The sequence below is a fragment of the Mus pahari genome, chromosome 6 (genome assembly GCF_900095145.1).
Source record: "Mus pahari chromosome 6, PAHARI_EIJ_v1.1, whole genome shotgun sequence".
NCBI lineage: Eukaryota > Metazoa > Chordata > Mammalia > Rodentia > Muridae > Mus > Mus pahari.
The window spans coordinates 66,125,944-66,131,913 of record NC_034595.1 but is presented as its reverse complement, the minus strand read 5'-3'; positions in this window follow the sequence as shown (position 1 = coordinate 66,131,913).

The window sequence follows — 5,970 nt, the reverse complement described above, 5'->3', positions numbered from 1 at the left end:
CATGTACAGCACACGCATGTGCGTGTACGATCACACACACCCTGCACACACTTAAACACGTTTATAAAAAGAAAGAAAAAATAATTGAATCTTAGCTGAATATTTTATCTTAGGGGCCAGAGAACATCTCTAATGCTTCCCAGAGTTGACCCATATCTTCATTTTATAATTGTCAATGCCGACAATATTGTTTTGTAAAAACACATAATATAAAATGCCAGAAGCATGTTTTGGGTCATTTCAGAAGTTGTTGGAAATTATGTCCTAATATTGAGCCAGATTTACCTAACAATCTTCAAAACTGAAATTCAAGACAGCAGTGGAAACAATTCAAGATGTTTAATATCGAGTTTACTCTCTAATGTAAATCTGGGTTTGCTTCTCTTTCCTTCTGCCACGTACATCCCGGGAATCAAACTCAGGTCCTCAGGCTTTGCAGCAACCCTCAGCCACTGAGCCAGCCCACCTACCTGAAAACAGCATCTTTTAAAACCCAAATATTATAAACACAAGCCAATCCAAAGGTATACTAGTTCTATACTCCTGTGTTAAAAAAATGATGATAGGAAAATGTTAAGAGTCTTTGCTTTTCATTTATAACTACTGTGTCTATAAAAGCAAAAATAAACATGTACATACAATAAAAACTCTGCAGTTCATCCCCTTAGACTCTGCTCTGAACTGAGGTTTTCAGATAGTATTTGCTGGCATCTCTTGGTGTCAGGGTATGTGCAGTGTGGATGTTCGGATGGTGAAAATCAAGGCTGCAGTGAAGCCATGTCATGCAGTGTGGATGAGTACTCCTGAAAACATCTCATTCATCACTCGCTTGATTTTAAATTAATTGTCACTTGTGCATTCAGAAACCTTCAATATTGTAAAAAATGAACATTCCTTGAACAGTAGAGTTCAGAGGGAACCCTGCCTGGGTCCTCTCCACCAGAACCCTCTGTCCACTTGGTATGCTTTTTCACCAACACCTTCCCACACCCACATATACACATAAATATTACACACATACATACACACACCACATATACCATATACACACACATACCACATACACACCATATACACATACACCACACAAACCTCTCTCTCACACACACACCACATACACATACACCACATACACCACACACACACACACACACACACACACACACACACACACACACACACACACACTAATGCATACACAGGAACACCACATACACCACAACACATACACCACATTCACAGTTTTCACAGCCAGACATTGACTTTCATGATCCCCATACCAGGTTGTGAGCCACACTTTAGAAGCCAGAGCCTAGATTAGTACAAGTTTATCTCCATAACAGTCCTGGGGGCAGAGTCTAGAACATACCCCACCAGATTAGGGTCAAGTTTGCTGGGCTACTAGAGGGGAGAATCCACCCTCTTGCCTTTTTTAAGCTTCCAGTGGCCACTTGTGTTTCTCTTTTCATGGTCCTACTTACTCCAGTCTTTCAAGATCCCAGTGGCTACACCCAGGCTTTAGGAGAAAGGGATGGCACATCCTGTGTCGGCTCATGCAGCCTTCCACAGCAGCTTATGGATGAACATGCCAGGATTCAGGAGGATGGAGTCATCAGAACGTAAGTCATCCGCTAGAAACTGGTGAATCCAGCTCTCCTTGAGCTCAGCCTCAAAGCTCGAATCCCAAAGCCAGAAGGCTGGCTATATGTGTGTGTTGGGGGTGGAAGATGGTTGCAGGTGAACCTTGAACCAGGGTTTGAAGGTATGCCTTGAGGACCAGTTAGAGCAAAATCATGGCAAAGAGTGGCTTAGCACCTGCCATGGAGGGGTAGGGAGGAGGAGCTACGTTGCTAAGATTGGCAGGTGTATGAAGTAAAGTGAGATGGGACAGCCCAGCCAGGTGAGATTTGGATCAAGTAGCATGAGTAGCAGTCAGGGCAACCTGCAACTCAACTAAAAAGTAGAAAGTTACTGGGCCATAGAACCTGTGGGTCTTGCTTCAAACCCTTTCCTTATTTTCAGGCATGTGAAATGGTGGGTCAGATCGTCTGCCAGCCTCTGGCCACCTGGCCTGGGCTCATCCATTTCCCAAGCAGGAATTAAGTTGGATGGCCAGCCCCTCCCCCACCCACAGGACAGCGACGGTTTCCAAATATCTGTCTGTTGAAATAATGTTCTCTGGGCGCTAGCCTCCCTCCCCCTCCTTCACATTCCTGGGCGAGCCCGCCTGTTTGGCTTGCTCGGACAAATATTGACTTTCTCCGTCCTTCTCGCTCTGGGTCTGTTTAAAAGGCATCAATCTTTGCTGGGGTGTGCACTCCCTCTCTGTAACCTGTGGCCTCTGTGGGCCCATCTGGGCAGGGAGTGGTTGGGGAGGGGCCATGGGCTCTGGGGAGACCTGTAAGGCAGAAGAGTTCATCTGTAGCTTTCCATGTGGTCCTGTAAGGCTTCCAGATGCCTCTTGCCCTGGCACACACCGAGACCTTTCATGAAGTTTTCCTTAGCCATCACAAAACCCAGACAGGATAGTCACATGCTTCTGTAGGAAACTCTGCCCATTCAGACCCTGCCTTCAGCAGAGTATTCATCAGTCAGGCGTGGTGACACTGCCGTAGGCTCCATTACTGGAGGGGTTGAGGCTGGATCATTTGAGCCTTGGAGCTTGAGGTCAGCCTTGACAACATACTGAGACTGTTTTGTAAAAAAAGGGAAATGAATGTCTACTATCCAGCCATTTCTTGGCCCTCACCGCTGCCGTCTGAAGCCAGCTGTTTCATCTTATGCCGGGATTCTTAGGCGAGTTCCGCCTTAGTTCCTGGTCATCTGTTGTCAGCTTTGGAGCAGGGTCATTTAGGAAAGATTGCCCACACCTGCTGCCCTCCCCTCCTCTGCCATCCTTGGTTTGCTTGGTCTTGCTCCTTGGGCCATTCTATACGTATGCTGGCTCCTCACCATGTTTGTTTCCTTCCATCGAGGAGCTTTAGGCCTCTGCAGTGGCCTCAGCCTGGGACATTCTCAGGAAGGAAAGACCCCTCACCTTTGTGTGTGTTTTTTGCCTAGTAGCCTCCTTTCCAAAGAAACATTCCTTGAACAGTAGAGTAGAGAACCCTACCTAGGTCGTCTCCACCAGAACCCTCTGCCCTCTTCACCAACACCCCTCCACCCATATATACACATAAATATTACACACATATACACACATACCACATATACCATGTATACACACACATACCACATACACACACCATATACACATACACCACAAAACATTACACACATACACATGTACCACATACACACTAATATATACACACAAACACCACACACCACATTCACATGCCACATGCATACACATAGACCATACACACACACATCACATACACATAATACATACACACACATCCCACATACACACACACATATATATATATATATATATATATATATATATATATATATATCTTCTTCCCCCTCCCCTCAGACTCCCTCTGCCCTTTTTGGCATTAGGGAATGAAAACACAGGAGAATTATAAGAATCATAGGATCCACACTTCTCTGTCTTTTATCTAGAGTTAGAATCCTTAATACAGTTTGTCTCTCTTTCCTTTCTTCCTTCATCTCTCCCCAGTATGCATGCTCTCTCACTCTCCTACCCTCCTTTGTCTTATTGCCCAACTTTGGCACATGCCTCTTGACAAAAAGCATGCTTCTCCATTATCACAACACCATGATTGCCCTAAAATTGTAACTCTGACATTATGCTATCATCTAATATACAATATCACTCAAAATATTTCAATTTATTAAATAGTCCCTTCTAGAACATTCCAGTCTGGTTGCTTTGTCTCTTTAGTCTCCCTTAAGCTCCAACAGTCTCTCATCCTTTTTGTTTGTGTTTTCTGTGGCTTTTCTGACTGTGGCACTTTTGAAGAGCCTAGCTTGGTGATTTACAAAATGCTTCTGGATATGAACATGCATGTTTTCTAGACTGACTGAGATTCACCATGAATAGGGCTACCCTTCTCTTTGACTTTGGCCTCTGTCCCTCTGAGTAATTCCTTCCAGTTCCCACCCTTTCATGTTTCCTCTGGATTTCACTAGTGCTGGACTCTGCCTCTGCTCCTGCTCAGTTTCATGCCCTGGAGGGTGGGGAGTCCTGCTCTGGCATCAGGGGACTGGAGCAGATGAGCCAGAACAGCAACCTGTCCACCAGGATGGACTCAGCTAGCCTTGGATCCACACCTGCTGAGTCCCTCAATGCCATGGCGCACCTCAGATGGTCGGAGTCGCAGAAGACTGTTGAGAAATGTCTTATGTGACAGAGTAATGGAGACTCTGCCCTCACTGAAGGGTGCTGTGTGCCTGTGTGCACATGCATGTGTCTCTCTGTATGTGTATGTGCGTGTGCGTACATATGTGTATGTGTGTGTCTGTCCATGTGCGACATATGTAGATGTTCACATTTCTTCTTGGGCTTAAGCTCTGACCTTTGTCTGTCAGATTCCTTCCTTGTTCCTCACTGTCCTAGGAGATTTTCTTAGAGTTCCTGGGACCAACTCACAGAAGAACTCACAGACATCCATGAGATAAAATGTGTGGGTTAGGTCTAGGAGAAGAGGGATGGAGAATGGGGTATAGTGGCAGCACAGCATGTGGCTTTGCAAGCAGGTGGGGCTTGTTTTCCATTTTTTATTATTTCTTTGTAAATTTCACACCACACACTCCAGTCCCACTCATCTTCCCCTTCCTTCATACCCGCCCCCCATCTTTGTAATCTCCCCCCAAACAGAAAAACAATCCTCCTTGTGGAAGCTGTAGTGTGTCACAGTGGGTCCCTCGGTATACCCTTTTGTCCACACTTCTTTGCTTGCAAATGTTCACTGCAGTGACTTGTTGGTCTGGTATGAGGCCTCTGGCTTCTGTTACTCTGTTGATACTGGAACTTCACTGGGACTCCCCTCAGATATCCTTTTGTTGCCCTGTGTCATGGAGATCCTGCAGCTTTGGATCTGTAGGACCAACCCCCTCATGCACTCCAGAAGTTCATCAATGGGGTAGATGCTGGGGTGGGCCAATTCAAAGCCCTGGATCTGGGTCTGAGAAATATTTGGACTGGTTAGCCTGCTGACTCTCCCATTCTCATGTCCTGGGGGTTGGCTCACCAGCCAAACTCTCCCTCTTCCTCACCAGGGCCAGTTCTACTTGCTGCTCAGGCAGAGGTGCAAGGCCTGCTCTCCTGAGTGTAGCAGCCAGTGAGGGACATAGCCAGTTTTCCCACTCTCATGACCCCAGGGTCAGCTCTCCTGCCTACCATAGATGGCGAAGGACATTGGAAGGGAGGAGGATGTTTCCCCCTCATCTGCACCATCTAGCAGACAAGAGGCAGGGCCAGCTCTCCACACTCGTGCCCTCAAGGCTAGCTCACCCGCAACCATCACACCCAGTGCCAGCTCTACTGTGCTGCCCAGGTGAGGTGCAGGGGCTGCTTTCCTGAGTACTGCAGTAGGTGAGAGGCAGGGCCAGCTCACCCACTCTGATGACCTCAGGGCCAGTTCTCCTGCTTGCCATTTGTGGTGAGGGGTGAGAGGGCAGTGACCTCTCTCTCACGGGCAGATGGATCTTTCCCCACTTCTTCCTGCTGTGCCATTGTAGGCAAGTAAGTGACCTCTTTTGAGACCTAGTATCTTAATTTGCAGAGTAGGATAGTACTGTGTACTTTAACAATTCTTATGATGTTAAGATGCCCTTTAAGACCTGGCTCAAATGTCTATTACTGGGTAGATGTCTATTACTATATGAGGAGACAAGACAGTTTCTAAGGGCTGAGAAGCTGTCTGCCATCTGCCATACATGGCTCAGGAGCGATTGCCAGACAGTTGCTTTTGAGGCACATAAGGCTTCTTTCTCTCCATTCTGAGCCTGTGTCTCTGCCCTGGGTAATCAAGACAGATTTTGATGGCAGATGTAGTG